Consider the following 23977-nt stretch of genomic DNA (forward strand, 5'->3'; position numbering starts at 1 on the left):
GACAACATAATTTAGTTCCAGGGAACTTGACGAGAATGTAGTAGACTGATATTTCTACAGCTCAGCCCTTGATTAATATGGCCAGGGCAGTGGCCAGTGAGGATGAGGAGCCAGGCAGGTCTGTGCTCTCCTGTGCTCCCTCTCTGGGGCTTGTCAGAGACACTGTCTTTCCAACTCCTGCGGGTTCTGTTCACTCCCCTTTTTTGCTCTGGCCCAGACTGCTCCAAATCCCTCAGCTGGCACATTTGTTTTTCCCACTGTCCAACCATCCAGTCTATACATATTGCCTGGGTGATGGCTGGTGTGGTAAAGGCACCCCTGCCCTGGAAGAGGCCAATCACAGGAAAATGGAACCTAGCAGTCATTCAAGCCATTGCCTAAAGGATGGGGTAACCAGGTGGAGGTGGGACAGGGGTAATGGAAGGGGATCCCCACACTGCTTGGGGAGGAAAAGAGGGTCCAATGAAAAGACAATATCAAGCAGACTATCTGAGGTCCAGGAGGGTTCCCCACAGGAAGTGTACCAACAGAATGTGGGTAGGGCTCAGGTGTTCGGCAGTGGCCACAGATGTGGGGCTTGAGAGGCCCAACATTTGGGGATAGCACACAGTCTGGTAAGTGACTCTGTGTGCTGAGATGGGTAGCGCTTGGAGCAGAGCCTGGAAAGGTGGGATCATGGAACAGACCCTTATGTGATGTAGCTGTGGCCTGCTCTGCTCCTCTCTAACTTGGCAGCATGCCTTTCTCAGGAGATAAAAGGGAACAGGTGATGAGGGATGGGTGGATAAGCAGTCAGAAGGAAGAAAAGGGGACATCCCATCCACACTGCAGTCCAAGAGAAAGGAGAAAGCCCTCAAATCATAGAAGACTGAGGTGACTCGAGGGAGGGGTGCAGGGTACCGATCCTCTGTCATTTGTGCAAATAGGGGCTGGAATGTGTGCTCTGCCGGTCCCCTGGGGACAGTTTTTCCTTTTCTTTTTGGTGGACTTAAAACAAAACAAAACAAAACCAAAAAAAAAAAAAAAAACAACCCAAAAGAACAAACAAACAAACAAAAAAACAACAAAAAAAGCCCAAACCTTGCACCAGCCTAGAAATTCCTAGAAACTGCTAGACCTATTCAGTGCCTCCCACCCCCATGTTTCAGATCATGGGGGAAGTGTGGTTATTAGCGGTGACAGTATTTCCAGCCCCACCTAACAGCACCTGCATCAATGCCTTCTGTCCACGGGTACCAAGATTTATTGTTCCTCAAAATCAAATATTGACCTTGGCTTTTTGTCCATCAATACGCGACCTTTCAAGTCAATGGAGCTGGATTTGCTAGTCAATGCTTACTTATTATTTCCCCTGCCCTGAACTGGATGGCTCAGACCCAGGTCACAGGCTGGACCACAGAGATGGTCTGTGTTCAGCCTCTGCGTTTGGCAGTTGTGGTTGAAGTGTTCCCCCAGCCTGCGTGGCTTTCAGGAGCTGGCTTTCTTCTGTGGCCATACAAGAAAGGTCTGTCCTCCAAAGACACCTGCACTTTTTCTTCATAGAGAAACATTTCAGCCTGTGGACATTTAGTGCCAAAGTTGTGGGACAGCCCAGGACACTGAGGAGCATGCCGCTCTTCTCCTCATCTACCTCAGCATATTAAGGTCATGTTGCGATGACCCAAACATCTGACAAAACAGTGCAAGAAAGGAAGGGTAACTTCAGAGATGCCAGAGCATGAAGTTGATGCTGTTAACTTGACACAAACATAGAGCTACCTGAGAGGAGAGAACTTCGACTGAAGGTTTGACCAGATCAGATTTGCTTGTGGCCATGTCTGTGAATGTAGGAGAGCCCAGCCCACCATGGGCGGTACTGTCCCTAGGCAGGTGGGCCTGGGCTATGTAAGAAAAGTAGCAGAGTAAGACAGAGTGAAGAAGCTGGTAAACAGCATTCCCCAAGGAACAAACCCACAGATTAGGTCAGAGGACATCAGCATCTCTAGAGATGCCACTCCAGACACCCCCAGAGGTGGGCTTCAATAATCACAATGGTTCTCAGTCCATTGAAGTTGATGATCAAGACTGCCATCTTGTCAGGCCAAGAGGATAACAGGCATGCACCAACAAAGGCTGCCCATCACTGAAGTAGTGTTGACCAATGCCCTGAGCTTCTGGGAGGAGCTAGAGTGAGGGGTGAGAAGCCAGCCTACCTCAGTGCAAATGGGGGTCTTCCGGTACAAGCTATGTAACCTTGGGGAGGTCCTTCCTATGCATCCCTTCTGGGCCTCCTTTCCTTCTTTGTTGCCTAGGTTGTTACAGCAGCATTTGTAAAATAATCCACATGAGGTACGGGATCAACACCAGGCACTGAGTTAGCATTCCAGGTAGGTATTGTTTATGCTCAGCCACACATGACTTTCTTCCCTGCAGCCACATGGGACACGGCAGTGCCCATGCCACCCCTCCTGGAGGTTGTGTGGACCAAGTGCCATGTCCAGGCCGATGAAATGCAAGAGGAATAGTAATGAGTAACTTTATCTGTCAACCTGGTGGGCCTAAGAGATGCTCAATAGTGGGGAAAACCCTATTCTGGAGTCTGTGGGAGTTTATGGAAGTGGCCCCCAGGAGAATGAGTGAAGGAGCTCTCTTACATCACTGGTGGCAGGCATCATCATGTCTACCAGGGACTCAGTCAGGACACCAAGACAGAGGGAGACCAAGTCTCCTCTTTTTCAGCTGGATCATCCATCTGCCCTTGCATATTAGGGTGGGGTGGGGTCCTGCTTCCCAGGACATTCAGTCTTGAGCTGGTTTGCCTCCCACCCTCAGCTTCCATGTCTCTGCAGCTCCCTGACAGTAGGCATCAGATGGCATATTCTCAGCCTCCATAACCGCATGAGTCAATTCCCATAATAACCCTGCTGTCGTGTGTCTACGTCTGTCCTGGAGGCTGTTGCTCTGGAGAACCCTGACTAATACAGATGGTGCGGAGCCCTTGCCCCGCCCTCCCATCTCTGCCACTGGGAAGGTGACAGGCTGCTGATGGTGCGGTCTGTACGGTGGTGGACTGGCCGGGTCACTGCACAGAGTGTCCTCACCCCGGAGAGGGCCAGGATCTGCAGTGGATGTTGTGTGAGCAGGAAACACATCTGTGCTGGGTTAAGTTGCTAAGGTTGACCAACTGTGATTACGGCAGCCCAGCTTGCGCTCTCCTGACTAATGTGGTGCTCACTCAATAAACAGTAGCCATGGCTCTTTGTAGTTGCTGCTGCAGGCAAGCAGAGAGCCTGGGTGATCCTACACCCTCCAGAGAAGCTCCTGGGCTGTGGCCTTGGCCGGCACAAGCTAACTTGCCTATAGATTCTATCTTGGCTTGCCTTGGTTGATGATGTGACTTCACCCTTTTTCCTTTCTTTGTCCCCAAAGCTCCCTGTGTCCTCTGCCCTAGGGACTCCCTAGGGTCTGGTGTGTGTGTGTGTGTGTGTGTGTGTGTGTGTGTGTGTGTGTGTGTGTGTGTGTGTGGTGTTTGTGTATGAAAAAGTATACATGTGTGCACATATTTGTGGAGTCCAGAAAACAACGTTAAGTGTCCTTCCTCACTGAATGACCCATTGTGGGTTTTTTGTTGTTGTTGTTGTTGTTTGTTTTGTTTTGTTTTGTTTTTGAGATAGGATTGATCTCTCACTGAGCTAGAATTAAGTTGGCTCGCTGGCTAGCCAGCGGGCCACAGGGACCCCGCTTGTCTGTGGCTCCTCAGTATTGTGATAACAAGCATACGTCACCACACTCAGCTTTCAAAAATCTTTTAACTCCATAAGATAATTGTTTTCTCAGTGTTTAAGTTAACTACCTGATGCTGGTTGGATGGAGAAATGGCCCCATACGTCAAGGATGCTGCTGCATTCAGCATCCTCATTCAGCCCCAGTTGAGAAACCTATGATTCATAGTCACAATGAGGGGTAATTCTGGACACTTTCTTCTCTGGCTTGGAGCTTGTCTGGCACAGCCCTGTATGAACCCTCCATGGTTGGTTCCCAGTGTGGCCTGTGCCCCGTCAACACTGACAGATGAGAGTAAACGAGGCTGAAGAAAGCTGTGGCCATCCTTGCATGCTGTGACTATCAGGCTGTGAGATATTCCCAACATGTGCCTTCTATGGAGACCTGTGCTTGTCTGGGAGTGATTGCTGAAGGCTGCAGGCATCATCCAACGCAGGGAAGCCTGAAAAAACCAGGGCTCTAAGGAATGGTGCCGGAGGGTCACCGCCCTGGCCCAGGCTCTTGTTCAGAACAGCAATAACCTGAAGTCATCCCAGAATCATAAAGGCAAGGCCACTGCCTGTTACCTGTTGAGGGAATTGAGTCTGTGTGGTTGACCACTGCTCAGTCAACTCATGAGGTAATGTCCTAGTGTGTTTCTGTCCTCTCTGTGTGGAGGGGGCCTTGGAGTGAGTTAGGGGGATGACGACACAGGCAGAGGGTGTGGGTCTCGGCTTATGGCAGCAGCACTGATGTTCTTCCTAAACTTGAATCCCTGGTCTACCCTGTCTCAGCTCTGTGGGCCTTGTAGGTGACAAGTGCCTTAATCTCTCTTAGCCTCAGCCCTCATCTGTGATAGGATCAAGAGTGAGCTCCATGTGGTCTCCTAGGGGGCCTGGTGCAGTGACTCCAAGAGGGTGTCCAGTGCTCGGTGGCCCTCAGCCAGGCCCTGTGATGTCACTGTCCACATTCCCACCCTCTACAAAGCCACAAGCCCACGTGTATGCTATGTGAAGCCGCTGTCCCCTTTTCATCTTTATTGACTACTGGAAAGGGTTGGGCAGTGAGAGGAAGCACCCTTTATAGCAGAAGACCCTCCTCCCCGCTGCTCTCTGTTTCACAAGTCCTACTGGGTCTCCATGGCACCAGGAGACAGGCACCCCCCTCGGGTGATACACAAGGATTTTCCCTGTTCCCTAAGTAGGACCAACTTTCATTGCAAGGAAATGGGTGGCTGTGAGCCATCTTCTCTCTGTCAGACATCTGTCTTTCCCCACAAGGGCAAAGAACTGAACTCTTTTGTTGTCTCACTAGTGCTACAAAGCTAAATCTCAGTAAATATTTGAATGACTAAACAATGTCAGGTTCTGGGTTTCCTCCCCTGCTACACCAGCTGTGGGTCTGAGAAAGTCTTAAGCATGGTCCTGGACTTACCTAAGCAGGATTCCCAGAATTCTCTTTGCAGAAAGGAGACAGAATGTTCTAGAAGCAAAAACATTCATGAGTGCAAAGTGAGGTCCAGCAAGGGTTGGTAACTCTCTCGTAGTCACCCGGCAGCAAGCTGTGGCCCCAGCCTGGTTTTGATGACCTTTAGCTGCCTCCTCAACCTGCTCCTCACTCCATTTCCGGTAGATGGCCGATATTTTGGACTCCATCCTCAGGGCTTTTGTCTTGGTGAGTCTTGGCTGAGCTGCCCTGGGCTGCACATTTTATTTATTTTATTTTTGCAGAGAGGAGACTGTCTGTGTAAACCATCTGAACCGCTCAGAATCATGTGAGCACCATCTCGCTGGCTCAGTGCCCTGAAATCCTGCAGCAGGGGCACTTCCCTGCCTGGTGGGGGCGCTCCCTCCACCAGGCTGCCCGGCTAACACTGCACACCCCGCTATGAGGCCCCCAGGTGATGCCAGATGGAAGAATGATAGGAGCTCACCGCAGCACTGGTCCACTCCTGGAGTCAGCAGGTAGGGCTAGCGTGGACAGACAGTCTCTGAATAAGAGGAACAAGTGAGAACAGGGGGGTCTGCACAAAGAAGGTCAAGCATGACATTAGATGTGGACCACCAAGTTGGGCAGTCCTAGACAAAAGGAAGTACCTTCTGGGAGCTGAGGTGTGGGTCCCATGGGAGGGCCCTCTCTTGCCTAGATCTCGAGGCAGTGTTTTGCAGAGACCCAGCAGCCTGTCTGCACTGTCATCTCAGGGGACTCTGAGGCAGGGGTTCCTTTGGTCACTCCAGGTGGGAAGACTTTTCTGAGATGGGGTTTGCATGGGGCTCTCTAGCTTGGTGGCTGTCACTGGGCTAGGTCTACAAAGAGAAGGAGGGTGGCAGGAGGCAAGGACAGTGGAGCCTCCCATGAGCCTTTGATCTGACAGCTCCTGAAGTCCCTTCGGCGGCCTCTTGCTTACCGGGCCACTATCAGCTCCCTGATGTGGAGGGACCCTGGTAATGAGGTTCTATTAACAGAGCTGGATCCCGACGCTCAGAACTCAATGTTCAGAATAAACAACAGGGCAGAATCCTATTAAAAAAGGCTTCCAACACGGACAAATTAAGCCCTTGGGAATGCCGTACAAAGAATACATTTTTCTAGTGTCGAATCAAGATCAATAGAGAAAAACAAATAATTTCAAGTGAGAGTTGTCATAATGACACTCAGGTTTGGGCAGGGGTTGTACACATTATCTTGGCCCGAGGATATCGCAGCTTCTATAATGAGGGTACAGGGGTGGGGCTGGTCCTGGGTGGCAGGGGTGCAGTGACTCCCAGGTGGCGCAGCCTGGCTGACATCGGGTCTCATTTGTCTCTGTCGAGGCTCCCCTTGCTGTGAAGCCATTAGGCCTGTTGTGTGCTACAGAACTTGCTGTGGTTGGGCCAGCTCTGGAGGAGCACAAGGAGCCGGAGCATTGCACAAAGGGGAGAGATCTGCACACAGCCAGCAGGTCGCTGCGTGTAACTCACCCCCAAGCAGGGGAGATCCTCAGCCATCTGCTCAGATCCCCCATTCTCGGCAGCTCTCCCCACTTGCCATTCACTTTGAGACTCATGTCTGCAGCACCCAGTGCATTCTCTGGAGCCAGCAAAATTCTTGCCTGTCACTCCATGCTGATCTGAAGGGAGTCTTTCTTCTAGAAACCTCTGCTGAATTCTTCCCTGTGCTTCCTGATTCTTGATGACCTGAAAATCATCCTTGTCTGTCCTCAGAGTGTCAGGCAGGGTATTTAGCTGGCAGACACCCTCTCCTTCTCCCCTGAGTGGATGTCCCAGGGACTCTGGCTATCCTGTTGCATCACTGAGTCAGGACATCTCTCTCCTGCATCCCTGAGTGAATGTCCCAGGGACTCTGGCTATATCCTGTTGCATCACTGAATCAGAGCATCCCTCTCCTGCTCCCCTGAGTGGATGTCCCAGGGACTCTGGCTATCCTATTGAATCACTGAATCGGGGCATCTCTCTCCTTCTCCCCTGAGTGGATGTCCCAGGGACTCTGGCTATCCTGTTGCATCACTGAATCAGGGTATCTCTCTCCTGCCAGGGACCCCTTGATTCATCCATCTGTTCCTCCTGTGATTTCTGAGCTATACACCACTGAACAAGTCATTTCCATTAGAGCTCTGGGAGACAAGGATGGACCAGACTCAGGCCTCAGAAGGCAGAGACTTTAGTTTTACCTAGCTGCTCTCCACTAGCAGACAAGGAGACAGAGAGAGAGAGAGAGAGAGAGAGAGAGAGAGAGAGAGAGAGAGAGAGAGAGAGAGAGAGAGAGAGAGAAAGACAGTAGTACACAGTGTCCATGGCCCCTGATGGGGCCCCGCTGTACTATTGTGCGTGGGTGACATATCCAAGGCTTCCCTCCATGCACAGCTTGTGGTGCATGCCCAGAGGTCTGTGTACCTTCAGGCTGAGCCACACCATCCAGCAGGTGCTGCATCTTTCCCCACTTTCCAGCTGAGAAACAAGTGACTGGGCCTGGGCGTTAGGCGGACCCTTGTCTTCTGCCTCCCAGGCAGGTCTCCTCTGCTCCTTTGCAGATGGAGAGGTGTAGGGTGGGTCATGGGAAGGAGACCTGGGTAGGGGCTAGACGTCTCCTAGAGGGTCTGGAGCTGGCCATGTGGAAAGCTGGAAGGAGAGACATCTCCAAGCTGCCTACAGCCCTGGGGGGGCTGAGGCACACACCGCAGCAAGGGCTTGAAATGCTTTGCCTCTTCTAGAAACTCACAGTGGAGCTCAGTCCCCGCTGTGAAGTACTAAGCGGGTAGAAACAAGGTCCCTACAGTGGGTAGAGTGAAGCCTTGGGTGATGAGGAGAGTCGCACAAGATCAGAGGGATGGAGCCCTGTGATCGAGTGCTGGTGGTCTCCTAAGAACAAAGAGAGGCTAGAAAACACATTTTCTGCCCCTGTCTCTCTTCCTCCCTGTGTGTCTTACCATATGATATCCTGCACTTCCTTGGGACCTTGCCAGAGAGAACGCCAACATCAACTGCGGGCTCTTGACCTTGGATAAGAACTGTAAGCCCAAAGAAACATCGCTTGTTTATGACTTTCCTTATCTCTGGTCTTGTTTGAAACTTTCCTCATCTCTGGCCTTTGTGTCACAATCAGTGAAAGATGGTTAAGCTACTCATTGTCTGGTCTGGGGTTCAGGTAAGGGCTGCTTTCCTGAGACATCGCTCCCCATCCTGCTGCCTGCTGCCGCCACCACCTCTCTGAGGATTACTGTCATGAATTAGCTTGTTCAGTAAAGTCTCTGAGAAGTCCTGGAGCAACTCTTACTTCTCCCAATGTGCCAGGCATGCTTTCTTGTCCCCTTGTAGTTCTTGTTGATGCCCTATGTCACTTATAGTTACCTGTAAGCAATGTGGTCAGCAGGACACAGGGGTCCCCCCCACCCCCAAACTTTGGGCTGGGTGAAACCTGGTGAGGAGGAATATGGGATCTAAGTCCCTGGCAGATACCCAAACGCACACAGGCACTGGGACCTGCCTCAACTATTTAAGTGACAGCCAACTTCATTTCTCTGTGTTCCGCTTATACCGAGGACCAGGTAGAGCCGAGCAAGGTTGCTTATCTCAACCTTGTCTGTGAGACTCAGGGGTGGAAATGGAGCTGGCTACATAGCTCATGTGTTAGAGCGTTTGTCTAGCATGAACAAGGGCCAGCACGACACAAACCTGGCACGGTGGTGCATGTGTTACTCAGAACATCTGTCTCAAAACCCACCCACCAACCAAATAAGCCAACAGAAACGGAAACAATCGTAATGGCGATGTGGAGGAGAATAGTGAAGGCCCTGTGGTGCTTCTGGACCTCAGTAGCTGGAAAGAATGAGGAAGTGCTTATGCACTGATAGGGAGGGCTCCCCAAGCATGTGCTGGGCCGGCAAAGGAAGGTACAAAGCACAAGATCTAGGGCCTAGCACATGTTAGGCAAGAGCTCTTCCTCTAAGTTCCACCCAAGCCATTTTTAAAACTTAGTTTTGTTTTGAGACAGGGTCCTACTGAGTAGCCCAGGTTGGCCTTGAACTCACTCTGTTGCTCATGCAGGTCTTGAACCCCTGTCTCAGCCTCTCTAGGGATCACAGACATGTATCATCAGAGTCAATATAACAATTAAATGAAGAGGTGGGGGAGCCTATGTGGGCATTTGTATTTATTCACAAGCAAATATACACACATATGTACATAGTCAGGCATACATGGGACATTGTGGAATCGGCAGGAAGAAAGCAAGCTGCAGGTACAGACTCTGAGTTCTATGTCTGTCCCTCACTGATTTGTAACTCAGAGGAAACAATCTGACCCATGCACTCTTCAGTCTGCTCATTCAGAAAATGCCGTAATTATATTTCAATCTCTAGAAATTATGGAGGGAAATCAGCAATGAATTGAGTCACATGAGCAAGGCTTCTGAGCAGTTGGCTGGCCCCCTGGCTGGGGCAGAATAAGTGAGCTTTTATTTTTTTAACCATGGTGCATCTCTTCTGGTCCACACATCTTCACATCTCAAACCAGCGGTGGAAGAATAGCTTTCCATTCGGCCCTTTGTGTAGGGGCCTGGTGGGGCTTTTTCTATCCTGGTAGGCACACATCCTAATGACCTGGATTAAAAGGGAAGACGTTTGGGTACAATTGACTGGATTGTTATCTATGGTGGCACTTCCTGGGGCTCCCTGCCCTGGACTGAAGCTTGACAGGCAGTTAGAGGATCCTCACAGCCAGCTGGCCCTCTTGACTTCCCCAAGAGGAGGATGCTGAGGAGGGGCCAAGGGGCCTGCAGCCTTATCGGGAGGCCTGGCATTTTATAAGCAGCGACTACTCATGTTTACTCATGCTTTTGCTTAGCGTTGCTGGGTTGCAGGCGGCAGACACTAACACTGGTTAACTTCAGCAAAAAGGAATTTATTGGCAGGATGTTGGGAGCTTGGAGAAGTGACAGGATCCTAGAGTAGACTCCAGGAGGGTGGGAGCCAGGGCCTTTCTGAATACCTAGATCAGGAGCTGTGACCGCCACGTACAGCAGGGAACTTGGGATCTGTATGCTGCTGAGCTTGAGATGGTGACCTCCAGCTTTGTCCCCTGTCTCTGGATTCAGTGGCTTTCGTCATTCTTCTTGCTTGTCTGTCACCCGAGGATCCCTCCTTTCCTGGCTTGATGAAATTCCCTGCCGTAAAGTCTTGCGGACAAGTGGCTAAGTCACTCCCCCACTGTGGATGGACCTGCAGGTCCCAGTACCTTTGTAGGATTCTGGAATGCAAGGTCCCAGCATCCTTTGAGGTAGGGCACAGACACATGGATAGATGGGCCAGCTACATGTCACCTGGGAAACGAGTAGCAGGCCGTGCCGTAGAGCACCATCAAGGTCCTTCTGTGTAGGTGGCAGGATGTTAGAACAGCCGCAGCAGCAGTGACCAGTTGGAAGGATGGCCGTGCTGTGCCCAGCATGGGAAGCAAGGTGGCATCCTGTGTGTAGTCACATGGATTGGTGTCTGGAGGACTATTCAGCTAAGATCCCAGCTGTGGCCTGGCTGTCTTGCTGCTGCCCATCTGCCAGCCTTCCCATCAGGCCTGTGATCTTTCTCACCTTCTATGGAATAAATCCCTGCCTGGCTCAAACTGACCAAGCTGGATGCTGTGGCCGGCAACCCAGAAGCTTGGCTGACATTATACATGACTCTCAGCAGATGTGTGCTCCCAGGAGAAAGGTCGAGGCACGTTTCTGTTCCCCAGTGGGGCCCAGGAGACTTGGGGAGTTGGAGTTGGCCCTTTGGCTTTCATAATGGGAGGCAGAAGCCTAGAGTTCCCCTCCACCAGGACCACACACAGTGGGGAAGAGGCAAATTGCAGAAGGAACGCAGGCTACTGTTAAATGAGGAGTGTGGGAGCGTAGTTAGCAAAACAGGACACACGTGCACCAACCAACCTCTTTACATCCAAGTAAACAGAATGTATGCCTTATACGGAGGTGGTAGATCTCTCCCTTCTTTCCTTCATGTAGTCCACAAGCACACTGCAAGCCGAATGCATGCTGACACTGTGACTGCCCTCCAGAAGCTGAGGTAGGTAAAGGGAACAAGGAAGGCTCCAGAAAGAAGGAAAAATGAACTAGACCTCGGAGGGGGGCTGAGGGGTGGAGCCAAGAGGAAAGGAGGACCGGAACTACAACAACTTCAGATGGTCTCAGCATCACATAGGGCCACAAGCATGGGCTTGGAGGAGAGGTAGGGGTAGAGAAGAGTGGTGGAGTGTCCATGGGAAGACGGAAGTTTGGGAGAAAACCTGAGGGTCAGGCTGGAGTTTAGAGGTAAGGGCTCGAATGTCCTATAAATCTGGGTCATTGGAAGCGTTCCTTCGGGAGAGGCTTGTCATCAGTCTCTGAGAAGGTTGTGTGGATGGTGACAAGCATTAGCTGTGGCTGGAGAGGAAGGTACAAGGCAATGGAGAAGAGTAAAGCTTGGGCTGCAGCCTGCGGGTGGGGTGGGGGGGTGGGGGGTTGGGTGGGAGGTGGGGGTGGGTGGGAGGTGGGGGTGGGTGGGAGGTGGGGGTGGGTGGGAGGTGGGGGGGTGGGAGTGGGCGGGGGCACACAATGGCCTGGGCTTCAGCTGGTAGAATCTCAATTAAGGATATGCTAGTAGCAGTTCTCAGACTGTGGGCCGTGGCCTCTTGGGGGGGGGGGTCAAATGACCCTTTTACAGGGGGTCTAAGACTGTTGAAAAACACAGTTATCATAGTATGCTTCCAAACAGTATGGAAATTCCAGTCATGAAGTAGCAATGGAGGAATTTAATGACGGGGGTCACCACAACGTGAGGCACTGTTTTAAAGGGTCTTGGCATTAGGAGGGCTGGAACCACTGGGCTAGAGGAAGCTCTGAGGGTAGGCTTGTGTCTCGCTTTGGGGTCTTTGGTTTGGAGGAGGTGGGGACCCCCAGCAGCCATACCCTCTTGCCACTCTCCAGCTCTGCCCAGCTCACTAAGTGAGTGACTGGTTTGGTCTTTTCATTCCAGTCATGGTGACTTCCAATGGTGCTCTGTGGAATCTCCAGGGCTTTCCCAGGAGAGGCCCCTCATCGTCTGCCTGCCTTACATGTAAAAGATTCCACTTCAAATGTTTGTCTTAGAAGAGATCTTGCCATTAAGGTCCGTGTGAAAAAAAAATCAATGGATAAGCTTTATGAGTTCCCATGTGGTTCCTACTACCGTGGCTGAGTAACGTAGCCTGGCTTGCCACAACAAGCTCCATTTTATATAGGCAAGTTCCATGTTGAAATTCCTATACCCCGGATAAGCTAGAAATCATCGTCTATATTTTAACAGTCCACTCTCAAAGGACAGGCTAGAGTCTGGAGAGGTCATGGGGGTGGACCGAACACCAGGTGGCCTCTGCTGAAGTGGAAGGGCATGAGCCTCCTGAAGGAGATGGGCCAGAGACCCACTAGGGCAACTGGGGGAGCCAGTAGAGAAGAGAGTCTTGCTGTGGGATGGTCTGTATGTCAAATCTGTTGCTCTGATTGGTCAATAAGTAAAACACTGGTTGGCCAGTGGCCAGGCAGGAAGTAGGTGGGACAAGGAGAGAGGAGAATTCTGGGAAGCGGAAGGCTGAGGCGGAGAGACACTGCAGCCGCCGCCATGACCAGCAGCATGTGAAGACGCCGGTAAGCCACCAGCCACGTGGCAAGGTATAGATTTATGGAAATGGATTAATTTAAGCTATAAGAACAGTTAGCAAGAAGCCTGCCACGGCCATACAGTTTGTAAGCAATATAAGTTTCTGTGTTTACTTGGTTGGGTCTGAGCAGCTGTGGGACTGGCGGGTGACAAAGATTTGTCCTGACTGTGGGCAAGGCAGGAAAACTCTAGCTACAGAGTCTAGGGAGCATACGAGTTTAGCGCAGGTGTAGCACATACGTGAGTCTGAATTTCTGGGACTGCCCACCTGGGACTGAGAACACTGGTCTGGTGCCAGGATCGCTCTGGACTATATTCCACAGAGAACCGTGACACTGTCTGCTGAGCCCCACAGCAGTTCAGCCTTACCGACAGGCACAATGCTGGAGATGTTCAAGGCTGAGGCAGTGGCTCTACAGAGCTTGGAGGACCCAGGCTGCTTCATCCTGTCCCACCAGCCTTGGTCAGCTCGTCTCCAGCGGCAGCCTCCCTCCTGGGGGTCGAGGATGTGCCAAGAAAGGAGCGATGTCTGGAGGAAGAGCCAGGTGAAGCTCACAGCCGTCCCTGTGGACCCTGCTTGCCGCTGGTCAGGCCTGCCGCCGCTGTGCCTCCTCTTGAGAGGCTGGGAAATGCTGTGTTTCAGCCGACTGGAACCAGTTCAGGAAAGACAAAATGAGTGACTGTTTGGACAGTTAGCAGTGTCCTCAGGAGGGTTAGAGGCCTCTAAATACACTGGCTACTCCATCTTCCCATCACATGACACTAACTTACCTTTCAGGGTCCACTGGGTCCCCAGTGCCTTAGATGCCAGGTTTTGGCAAGATCCACACTGCTGGGGTGCCACCAACAGGCTGCCGGAAGCCCCACTTCTTTTCTCTTCCCAACAAAGCCAGATGGCAGGCAGTGTGACTCCATCTCCGGCAAGGTCCAGGGGACTTTGTCCCCCACCCTGCCTGGAAGGCTGTGCCCCCCTCCCGATGCACTTCCTGTGGCCCACAGCCCAGCCTCACTGTGAGTGAGATCTGCCCTTCCTCCTCCGTGCGAGCCCAGAGCCCAGAGCGAGTCAGCCCATCTGGTTCTGTTTCACTTCATGTTCCTCATCAGGGATGTGTTTGCCAGGAGTTATTTGATGTTCAGGAAGAATTCTGAAGCTTTTGAAAAGAGGTAAATAAAATCCTTTATCCCCCAAAGAGTCGTGAAATTGTGTTTTGCTCAGGAGGTGGCAGGCAGCCATGTGAGGTCTGGCGGCCCCTGCCTAGCCAGGCACTGAGGCTGAGGTTTCCTGACTTGTTAGCCCGTCAGTCCACATCCCCACTCCTCTAAGCCTTTCCTGACGCTCTCTTGGGATGCCCGAATTTGGGAACAGATGAGGGCTGCCTGTGGGGACAGCCCAGCTTGTCTCCTGCTCTTCAGCCAAGAAAGCTTTTAGGGAGCGCTCCTCCTGGTCCTCAGCCCTGCCCCTCCACAGCCCTGCATGCCTGGGAGCTCCAGAGGGGGAGGGGTCAGAGCTGAGTTCCCTGCCATGTCAACCCATGAAGGTGACAGAGGGCCTGGTCTGGGGTAGCTCCCCCCATCTGCTAGGGTCTTCAAACCACAACACAAGGGAGCTGACATTCCTCCGAGCTCCTTCTGTGAAAGGAAAGGTGACAGACATCATGGAGGTTAGGATATTTGGAAGGAGCTACTCCACTGCTCCTCAGGACTGCCCTGCAGAGGAAGGCCCCATCTCTCCCTAGCATCACCCTCTCCTGGAGTCCACACAATCTCCTCCTACTGCCCTTAGTCTGGAATTTCCCGCAGAAGTTTCAATGGAATGTCAACGTTTTCCCTGGCAAAATTTCCAAGACCTAGATCTTCAAGTCCCTTTAAGCCCAGGGTGGACCCCACTCTGCCTTGCTGGGTGCTGGAACACAGCTGCCCTTGACCATCCTGATAAGGAGAAGCCAGCATCTGTGTGACTGATTGCTCCTTGGGCAGAGTTTATGTGTTCACTTTCCCCCTGATCATGGCCTTCTTCTAGGCGACCCCTCTCACATAAGCAGCCAGGTAGAGGGGTGTGGGCTCACCCCTGTACCTCTTCATCCATTCTCCCTGCTCACAGGGATGCCAGAGGGCTCCTCCACAGCCTACAGCACTGGTAGCTCAAATCCTGCAACTTGTGAGGCTCCCCACCCAGTGCATCCCCCGTGACAGCTTACAACCATGACTATTAAACATTGATCACTCAAATTTAACATCCTATCTTCCCTTTGATATCCTCAACTGCTCTCTGCATAAGACAACAAGCCGCTTTCTGCAGCTCCCTATGAGGGAGACTTCAAAGCCTTCTTCCTCAATCCCTCAGCTCTGCAGCTCTGGGATTCTGCCAGCGAGATTGTCAAGAGGAGGGTTTAGGCAGCCTCTGCTGGCTGCGTCTTTGGGACTCAGACCTGTGGGGGAAACCTCTAGGTTTTAAGTCCTGGAAGTAGACTCTGGGGTGATCTGTGCATGAGTGGGAAGTCAAGGGCATGCTAATTTTTTTCTAGAAATCTGTGGGCCATGGAAAAGGATTTAAATTCAAGGCAGAGGATCTAGGCCTCTATCTTTGAGGAACTGGATTTGGATCCCTGAACTGCCCCCCTGGCTAGCTCTGACTTCTCAGGAAAGTTCTGGATCCTTATCTATTAAATGGATGTGACTATACTTACGTCTCAGCGAAGTCCCTGAACAGGAGGTGTGGGGACCTGGCCCATTACATGACACCATTCTATCTTCTCTTGGTACCACACAGAGCAGATATATTCCTGGAAAGAAAACTTCAGTGACCTAGCACGACAGGTGACGCTGAACTCCTGTAAGGTAGGCACCGGCAGTCACAGCTGGTAGTCTGAGCATCAGTCATCAACATCCCTTTCCCTCACACAATCTGCTGGGGGCTTGTACTGTATTATACCTACGTTAATTACCATAGCTACCACTTAGGAAACATGCCCCCTGGATCAAGGCCAGAGCAAAGTGATTGACCAATGTCACTTTCCATCAGCCCTCCGTGCATCACGGAGGTAGGATTCCTCATGGGATCTATTTCTGCACCAGAGTCTTTCTGCATAGCAGAGTCTACCTCATGTTAACGGCCTGGGGCTTGAAGCCAGATCAGTGGGGTTGAACTCCCAGCTCCTGACTCTGTCTTCTAGCTGTAGTGACACACTCTAAAAGCATGTGGTGCTATATCTCAGTGCCTTGGGGTCTGCAGTGGAAGATGTCAAGGTACAGAGAGATGGAACACAGGATAACAGAAACCGTCTGTTCTATTTCACACACGGATTTCTGAGTAGCCATCCACAGAGTACAGCACCAGTTACAAGGCCATGGCCCCAGGTTCCTTATGGCCCCAGCCTTAAAGAATAGATCATGGTGTCCCTGTCCTCCAGAACCCTGTGGCCTCTAGCCCTCTGACCTGCTGAAGCTGCTAGGAAATGGACCTGCTAGTCTTTCGTGTGGAAGTTTTTCCTGGGAGATGGCACTTGCAATGGAGTGATCTCTGAGTTTGAGGGACACCAGAATCTCCATTCTATTTCTGGTGCATCCTGAGAGATCCCCCAGAAGCTTGGGTCATTGGCTCCACCGCCACCCTCTGGCATCACACAGACTGCACCTGCTCCTTTGCCAGAGATTTCAGAGCCCAGTGTTTTTGCCCAGTGTTCCTTTGTTCCAGGTCATATGGCTCCAAGCCCTCCCTTCAAAACTTCCCTTTGAACATGCTTCTGCAGCCTCTACTTTTGCAGGGGAGTGGGAGATGGAGACAGGGAGAGATGGGAGATGATGCCACACACCTACAGGGGAGCTGCTGGGCCAACACAAAGGCAAAGTACCTGGCTGCAGAAGGGGAGGAAGGGAGGACCAGGGAGATGAGTGACTGGGGTCCTCTCCCAGCCTCCCTTCCTACTGCTCAGAACCCCTTCCCATCCCCTCATGGAGAGCTCAGCATGGCAGCTAACCCATGAGGGATAGCCCCTGCCTTAACCAGAAGTTTTCTCAGTACTATGGGGAAATTGTGGTGTCCCCTAAAGTTTAGGACTGTGCTCTAGATCATATCAGTTTCTAAGGTGTCACCTGCACTTGTTGAAGGAGACTAGACACTTTCTCTGAGAAGAGTCCTCAGGTTATAATGCTCCAGACTTACTGACTTACAACCCTTTCAAAATGGCCAGCTGAGGCAGAGTCACAGTGACCCTTCGCCCAATGGCACCGCTCTTCTTGGGGTATCTGAAATCCCACACATGAAAACATTCCAAACCCCTAATAGTCATTTGTCTTCTTCATATGTTTTCTTTGCTTTCTGTATAATAAGGAAGGGCACTGGAAGGAGGGAGAGGTGGCCTGGCTTTGGGGTCTGAATGAGGACTTACATCATCTTCCCTGTGTTTGGGGGCAATTTAATTACTATCTCCCAAACTCAATCCTTTGCTTGGGAAATAAGGTCAATAATGCATGACTCACAGAGTGTCTGGAAAGACCAAGAGAAATGGCATCGGCAAACTGCCAAGTGCTGGTATACAGAGGGTGCTCAATAAGTACTAATGGACGAGGTAACAATTTCTAGATGTGGAGGAGCCCAGGTGTCTTGATACCCCCTTGTGAATAATGTCTTGATAGAGCATGGGGCTGGGAGGTGGGAAGGAGGACTGGGTTTTCTTGACAGACAGCAGGAGAGCAAGTTTGTGAAGCCAGGAGCCTTCTCCAGCCATTCTGGATCATTCAGCACCAAACCACTCTTTGGCTGCATGTATTAACACGCCTTGGAATAGCTTTATGGAGAATCTACACAAATAGTCAAGGAGTGTGAGCAACCTGGTCTCAACAGCTCTGGGAGACATGTCACCACTGAGGCCCTCAGAACATAGTCACCAGGGATCCAAGAGCAGGCTCGGCTCTGAACCTGACCCTGGAAGACATCACAAACGGACCCATTATCCCATGTTATCACTCCCACGCAGCTTCATTTGTCAAACCACACTGCTGTTTGGAGAGGTGGGATGGAGGACCCCAGCAGGTATCCATGGTGCTATGCTGCAGCCCAGATCTGCACTGACCCCTGCAGTTGCCTCCAAAGTGTGCCTGGCTCCATACTGGTGGCCTTGCGCCATCTCCTAGAATGCTGCAGTGGTCTGGGAATTAAATGGTATTAGTTCCATCCAGCCACAAAGGAGGGACAAAGAAAAGGAAAGACCTGGCCTGAGGTCACTTTGCCAGAAACTGTGAGATCAGGACTGAGACCTTTGTCTGGCATTGTTCACGTGGAGGCGTTAAGAAGAGCTCTCTTCTCACCCAACCCCCTCCCTGGTACCAATCTTATTAATCAATATTGCATTATCTCCATGCTTGAGGAAGCTGATGTCAGCATGCTTAAGGGACTGGTTCAAAGTCACACATATGATGTCATGTGAAGTTGCTTTGGAACCCAGGTTTGTTCCTTTTCAGAATCCCTAACACTGGTCATTCCCTTGGGGTTTCAGCCTCAAGTTCATTCATCTATCACCAAACCTGTTTTCAGTTGCAACTAGAGAGAAGGCTCTTAGTCAGACACCTGGGGTCACAGAGGTGGCCATACCATGGTCTCTGCCCTCAGAAATCTCATCCAGCCTTCCAGCTACCAAGAGACTCCTTGGCCATGACCAATCTGACCCTTTCCTCTGAATTCACTTGGATGTAGTTATTAAAGAGGCAGGATCAGTGTGTGGGTGTGGGTGTGGGGTTGGGGGGGGTTCCATTGGGGAAGCATGATGAGTACTCCTGTTCCTGCCTCAGCCCTCAGAAGCTCTTCCATTTGCTCCTTGCTCCGGCTGTCACCTCCATTGGCATCTCTTATCCTTGCATGGAATCAAATCAGAAAAGAGGCGAGACAGCACAATGACACCAATTGACTTGCAAGCGTTGACACACTTCACCTCCAATCACTTCCCATTGGCTGGAGCAAGCCATCTTTGAAATGACTACATCTAAAGTGGGTCGAGATGCTCATGTTCTACAAGCCTTAGAGAAGAAGAGAACTGGAATATTTACAAATCACCAGGATACTTGACTACAAAAAAAAAATCAAAACAAAAACAACAACAAAAAACAGTAAAACTACTGTAATTTGAACATGAATGCTGTGGGATGTTCTGTATGGCAAATATGTTGCTCTGATTGGTTAGTAAATAAAACACTGATTGGCCAGTAGTCAGGCAGGAGGAAGTATAGGCGGGACAAGGAGGAGAAGAATTCTGGGAAGTGGAAGGCTGAGTCAGAGACACTGCCAGCCGCCACCATGACAAGCCGCATGTGAAGATGCCGGTAAGCCACGAGCCACGTGGCAAGGTATAGATTTCTAGAAATGGATTAATTTAAGCTATAAGAACAGTTAGCAAGAAGCCTGCCATGGCCATACAGTTTGTAAGCAATATAAGTCTTTGTGTTTACTTGGTTGGGTCTGAGCAGCTGTGGAACTGGCGGGTGACAAAGATTTGTCCTGACTGTGGGCAAGGCAGGAAAACTCTAACTACACATGAAACTTTTCCTTCAAGGCTTGAGTGCCAAGTGGACTCTGATGCAGTGTTCAGAGGTGGGAAGGGACTGTATGCAGCATGAGTGCTCTGAGCTCATCAGTGGATAGATCTGTTGATGGATTCATAACTTAACAGTCTGTTGTAAAGGGGGTGGAAGCAGAGAGATGAGTCATGACCAGAAAGAGGATCATATATGTTACTTGTGCTGGTAATTCCTGTCAGTAACTATCTTCAATGTTCTGTCAGCTAGCTTAGATAATCCACAGGAATGTGGTACGCGTTGCTGTGTCATTTGCATTTTACAGATGGGAAAACTGAGACCCAGAGAGGCAATCAGCTGGGCTGTCATACACCGTGGATTTCCTCCTGCCAAGTTGGACTTGAGGGTCAAGGCTTTCATCTCGTGCGTGCTATTGGAGAGAATGAAGAAGCTAAGTTGCTCTGATGGGTCTGCTCTCACCTTCTGGTCTTTCCATCTTAGAAGGGTTGTCCCCATTTCGAGGCAGAGTCCTTGGCTGGGCCTTGCTTTCCTCTCTGGCTCACATCTCCCTCTCTGCTAGATCTTTGCCTCAGCCTGGAAATGAGCCAGCCTCTCAGCAGCTTTGTGTGGCAGAGGAAAGGCTCTGTTCTGGAAGCCACTCAGTCCCAAGTACCTGGCTCCTGCATGCTTTCTTCACACCTCTAGAACATCATGGAAGGGAGGAAGGGGAAAGAGAGCAGGGGTGGAGGATGAAGAGAAGTGCCGTGAGAAGCTGTTAACTGGATATATTATATATGATATATATATGATGGCTCTGGTTATCTGCATGAGACCTCCACAAGATCGAGCCATCCATATTCCATCATAGATGAGAGAACGGTGCTCATGGTGCTCCTGGTGCTCCGACCCTGTGTGAGGAGCCAGTAGGGGTGAACGGTTGGTGGAAGAGGTGGAGTCATTTTCTCAGTGCTGTAGCCCCTGTGAAGCTGCCCGTGTTCCAGTCAACAACATCCACCGCAAGCCATGCTCATGCAAGAAACCCTAATTAAATGCAGTGTGGCAGAAAACATAACAAACAAAACCCACAAACCAACCAAAAGATGTGAAAACAGGGACAGGGGGTGAGGCTTGTTAGAAAAAAGTCGGGATTCAGTGGGAGTGGAAGGGTGATGGGGAGGGAAATGACCCAAATACGTTATATACATGTACAAAATTGTCAAAGAAGGTGAGGTGGGGTGAGGTGGGGTGAGGTGGGGTGAGGTGGGGTGAGGTGGGGTGAGGTGGGGTCAGGTGCTCCTTCTGGTGTGAGGCAGTGAGGGCCAGGCAGACTTTGTGCGTATTTCTTCCTGTTTGTGCAGATGGAGGCCAGGGCTTCTGTCTGGAGAAGGCTGGGGTCTGTGCCATGGGGGTTGCAAGGTCCAAGCAGCCTGGACCTTGGGGTCAGCACTTGTAGGACGACCTTGTGTAAGAGCAGCAGGAATGCTTCACAGCATGGCATGGGCAGGTGCTGCTCCTCAGCTGGGTCAAGCCTTTGAGAGCTGGGGATCTTTGCATTCGAGCCCTGGCACCCTCTCTTTGGACCAATACCGCACTGTGGTTGATGCTCACTGCCATGGATTTGTAAAACTGGTACAGGTTCCCCCCAAACACCTTACTCTCATTTCATCCCCTTTCTTAAGGACTCAGTCTAAGATCCCTCTTCAACAAGAGCCAGAGACTGAGGGCTAAACAGCCTCATCTGCATCCTGAAAACAGTCTGTAGTCCCTTTCCTGGGAGTGTACCTTTTCTGTCTCCCAGGGAATCAAAGGCCAGGGGTGGCAAATCAGAGGTCTGGAGAATGGTTGAAATTGGACTCACCAACAAAGTAGGACTCCACTGTAGAGTCTCAAGACCCAGGGTTATGGATTGTGTTCTGTTGGTAGGGAGTGGCCAGGGAAGAAAAATGTGGCCAGGACCATGGTTACTAAGGAAACTAACCAACTGTCACAAACCTCATTGTCCATTTCTGAAGGCTGAGATGAGGGTTTATCACTCAGGGGAACTCAAACAACCACTAAGAACAATAGGGTGATCTTTGTGCACACACATGGGCTCATTTTTGAGACAAATCACTGAGATTAAAGTGATTAAGGTGAAACATTTAATTTATTAAGTGTTTATTAAGGTGAAGCACTTTATTTATTTGACAAATGTGTGCAAATGAGCGTGGAAGAAGAGACCTGTTCATCCATCTATCCCTATATCCTTACGTCTATCTTTTCCATATAGTGTGCAGCAATCACTAACAGCTTTTGCTTCTATGGAGGAGAACTGAGAGTGTGCTTGTTCTGGTTTCATTCTGCTGCTGTGATGAAATATCCTGGCGGAAAGCAATACAAGGGTGGCAAGGGTCTGTTCAGCTCACAATTCCAGGTTCTGGTCCACAGAGGCAGGAGCTGGTGACCGCTGACCACATCACCTCTGCAGTCACAGGCAGGGAAAACCGAACACAGCCATGCTGTCTGCTGGCCACTGTGCTGGACTAGCTTTCTTTACTTCTATACTCCACCTCTATTAACAATCCAGACAGTCCCCTACAGACATGCCCACAGGCCAAACTGATCTAGACAATGCTTCATTAAGACTCTCTTCCAGGATGACTCTGGGTCCTGATGGCTTGACATTTAACAGCCACCAGCAGAGAGGAAGACTGAGTTTCTGTACACGTTTGCACTAGCTGAACTTTGAAGTGGATGCTTTCTTTCCCAGTGGAGTCCATGTGTGTTCTGCTTGAAGAGTAGATTGCGGCTCTCCACTGTCATGCTGAACACAGTCACCATCCAAATGAGCTGAGAGGACTTGAGTCCAGCCATGTCTAGTGGGTCATCATAGCCTGCCTGTTCTCACCAGAAAGCTCCGTCCTCTCAGCCCAGCACAAGGGGGCGATGGGTGGGGCAGCTCTGGCAGCCAGGGATGGGCAGGAGCATGTGTAACTATCTAGCATGTGACAAGGGTGGAGAAGATTGGTTATTCAGCAAATGACGTGGGAGGAAATTCAGTCAAACTCTTAACCCAATCATAAACAAACAAACAAACAAAAAAAACATCCTGGTGAATAAAAAAAGGCTTGTATACACAAATAAAGTCACAAAGACACTAGAAGGAAATTCAGGTCAGACTTGACCCAGTGTGGAGGACCATTTGAAGGCAGTGATAGATAAAAGGTATTATGGAGACAACTCTGACAGGCAAGACTGTATGAAGTTATTACTACAATATGCACGGGTATGGTAAAAACACCGAAAGGTAACAGGAAAGCTACCTTTTTTGGTATGCTTATAAGATGTAGTGTGTTAATATGCTTGATTTATACAGAAAGCTCATAACAATGAGAGAAAGATAAACATGCCAAAAGTGAGGAAAAGTGATGGACAGAAGAGAAAAACAAATGGTCAGTAAAAGTGAAAATGATTCATGTTACTATTTTTAAAAACCAGAGCTCATTAAAATAGCCACAGGATCTCATTTTGCCACTTTCTGACTTTTTTTTTTTAATGGAAAAGTTGTTTTTCTTTTATTTCTTAAGACAGGATTTCATGTTGTCACTGTGTGAGTGTGTGTGTATGTGTGTGTGTGTGTGTGTGTGTCTGTGTGTCTGTGTGTCTGTGTGTATACAGTGCATGTGTGGAGGTCAGAACAAAACTTTGTGGAGCTGATGCTTCTCTTCCCCATGGATTCCAGAGATCAAACTCAGACCCCCGAGCTTGGTAGCAAGCTCTTTCACTCAAGGAACTGTCTTCTCAGCACAGAAAACGATTCCTGGTTTCTGACATGTTTGTCCAGTGTATGTACACAATAACCTCTGGTTCACTTACATAAACATCCCCACCGAGATGGCAGGGTTCACCAAAAAAGTCCAACAGTAGCTGCCTCTGGTGACTCTTACTTCTACTATGTGTTGTAAAATCACTCTATGTCATAAAAGCTGATCAGTAGGCAGCAGTTCCTGGAAAAGCAGTGAAAACACGTACCTGGAACTTATCTCCTCAATTATAGGTATTTATGACAGAGAAGCAACCAGTGACCTGGGAATGGATGAAGGCTCTCAGACATTCATCACAGCACTCCAAACAATGGCAAAAAACTGGAGATAACCCGAGAGTCCCAATCTAGAAGATATTTAAGTTAATGATGGATCAGAATAATGGAATTCCCGTGTTATGATAAACAAGTGAGTTATGGTGTGGTGTTCCTGAAGACTGAAAATATATTATTGAGGATAAAAAGGAAGTAGGGCCAGACTCCAAAGCCACAGATGTAAGATGATCCTTGTTTCAAAGAGACAGAAATATTAGTCAACTCGTTGAAGGCAAGAGCTACTGTTCGACATTCTTATATGGTTTTAAGTTGTTCTGCATGGTATGTATCCCACACTTTTCTTTCTTCTTCAGAAAAATATGAAAACAACCTAAATTGAGAGGATAAAAAAAATACTAGGGAAACTATCCACATTCCAAGTGGTATGTATATGTGTTCATGCACTCACATTTAACCTAGAAAGGGCCATGGAGAAAAATATAAACATC

At 50.0% G+C, this 23977-nt stretch overlaps 1 long non-coding RNA gene across 3 annotated transcripts; it reads right to left on the bottom strand.

Moving 5' to 3' along the window:
* Positions 1-11789: 11789 nt before the first annotated feature.
* LOC121832232 (uncharacterized) lies at positions 11790-21335 on the bottom strand. Of its 3 annotated transcripts, XR_006075810.2 has the most exons (4): positions 21270-21335; positions 19892-20112; positions 13676-15687; positions 11790-13551 (listed from the first exon to the last, which is right to left on the bottom strand). It is a non-coding gene; the product is annotated as an uncharacterized LOC121832232 (long non-coding RNA). The 3 variants fall into 3 exon arrangements; XR_013042267.1 differs by lacking the exon at positions 19892-20112; XR_013042266.1 differs by having other exon boundaries at positions 13676-20112.
* Positions 21336-23977: the final 2642 nt, after the last annotated feature.

Source organism: Peromyscus maniculatus, chromosome 9 (genome assembly GCF_049852395.1).
Source record: "Peromyscus maniculatus bairdii isolate BWxNUB_F1_BW_parent chromosome 9, HU_Pman_BW_mat_3.1, whole genome shotgun sequence".
In the NCBI taxonomy this organism is placed as follows: Eukaryota; Metazoa; Chordata; class Mammalia; order Rodentia; family Cricetidae; genus Peromyscus; species Peromyscus maniculatus.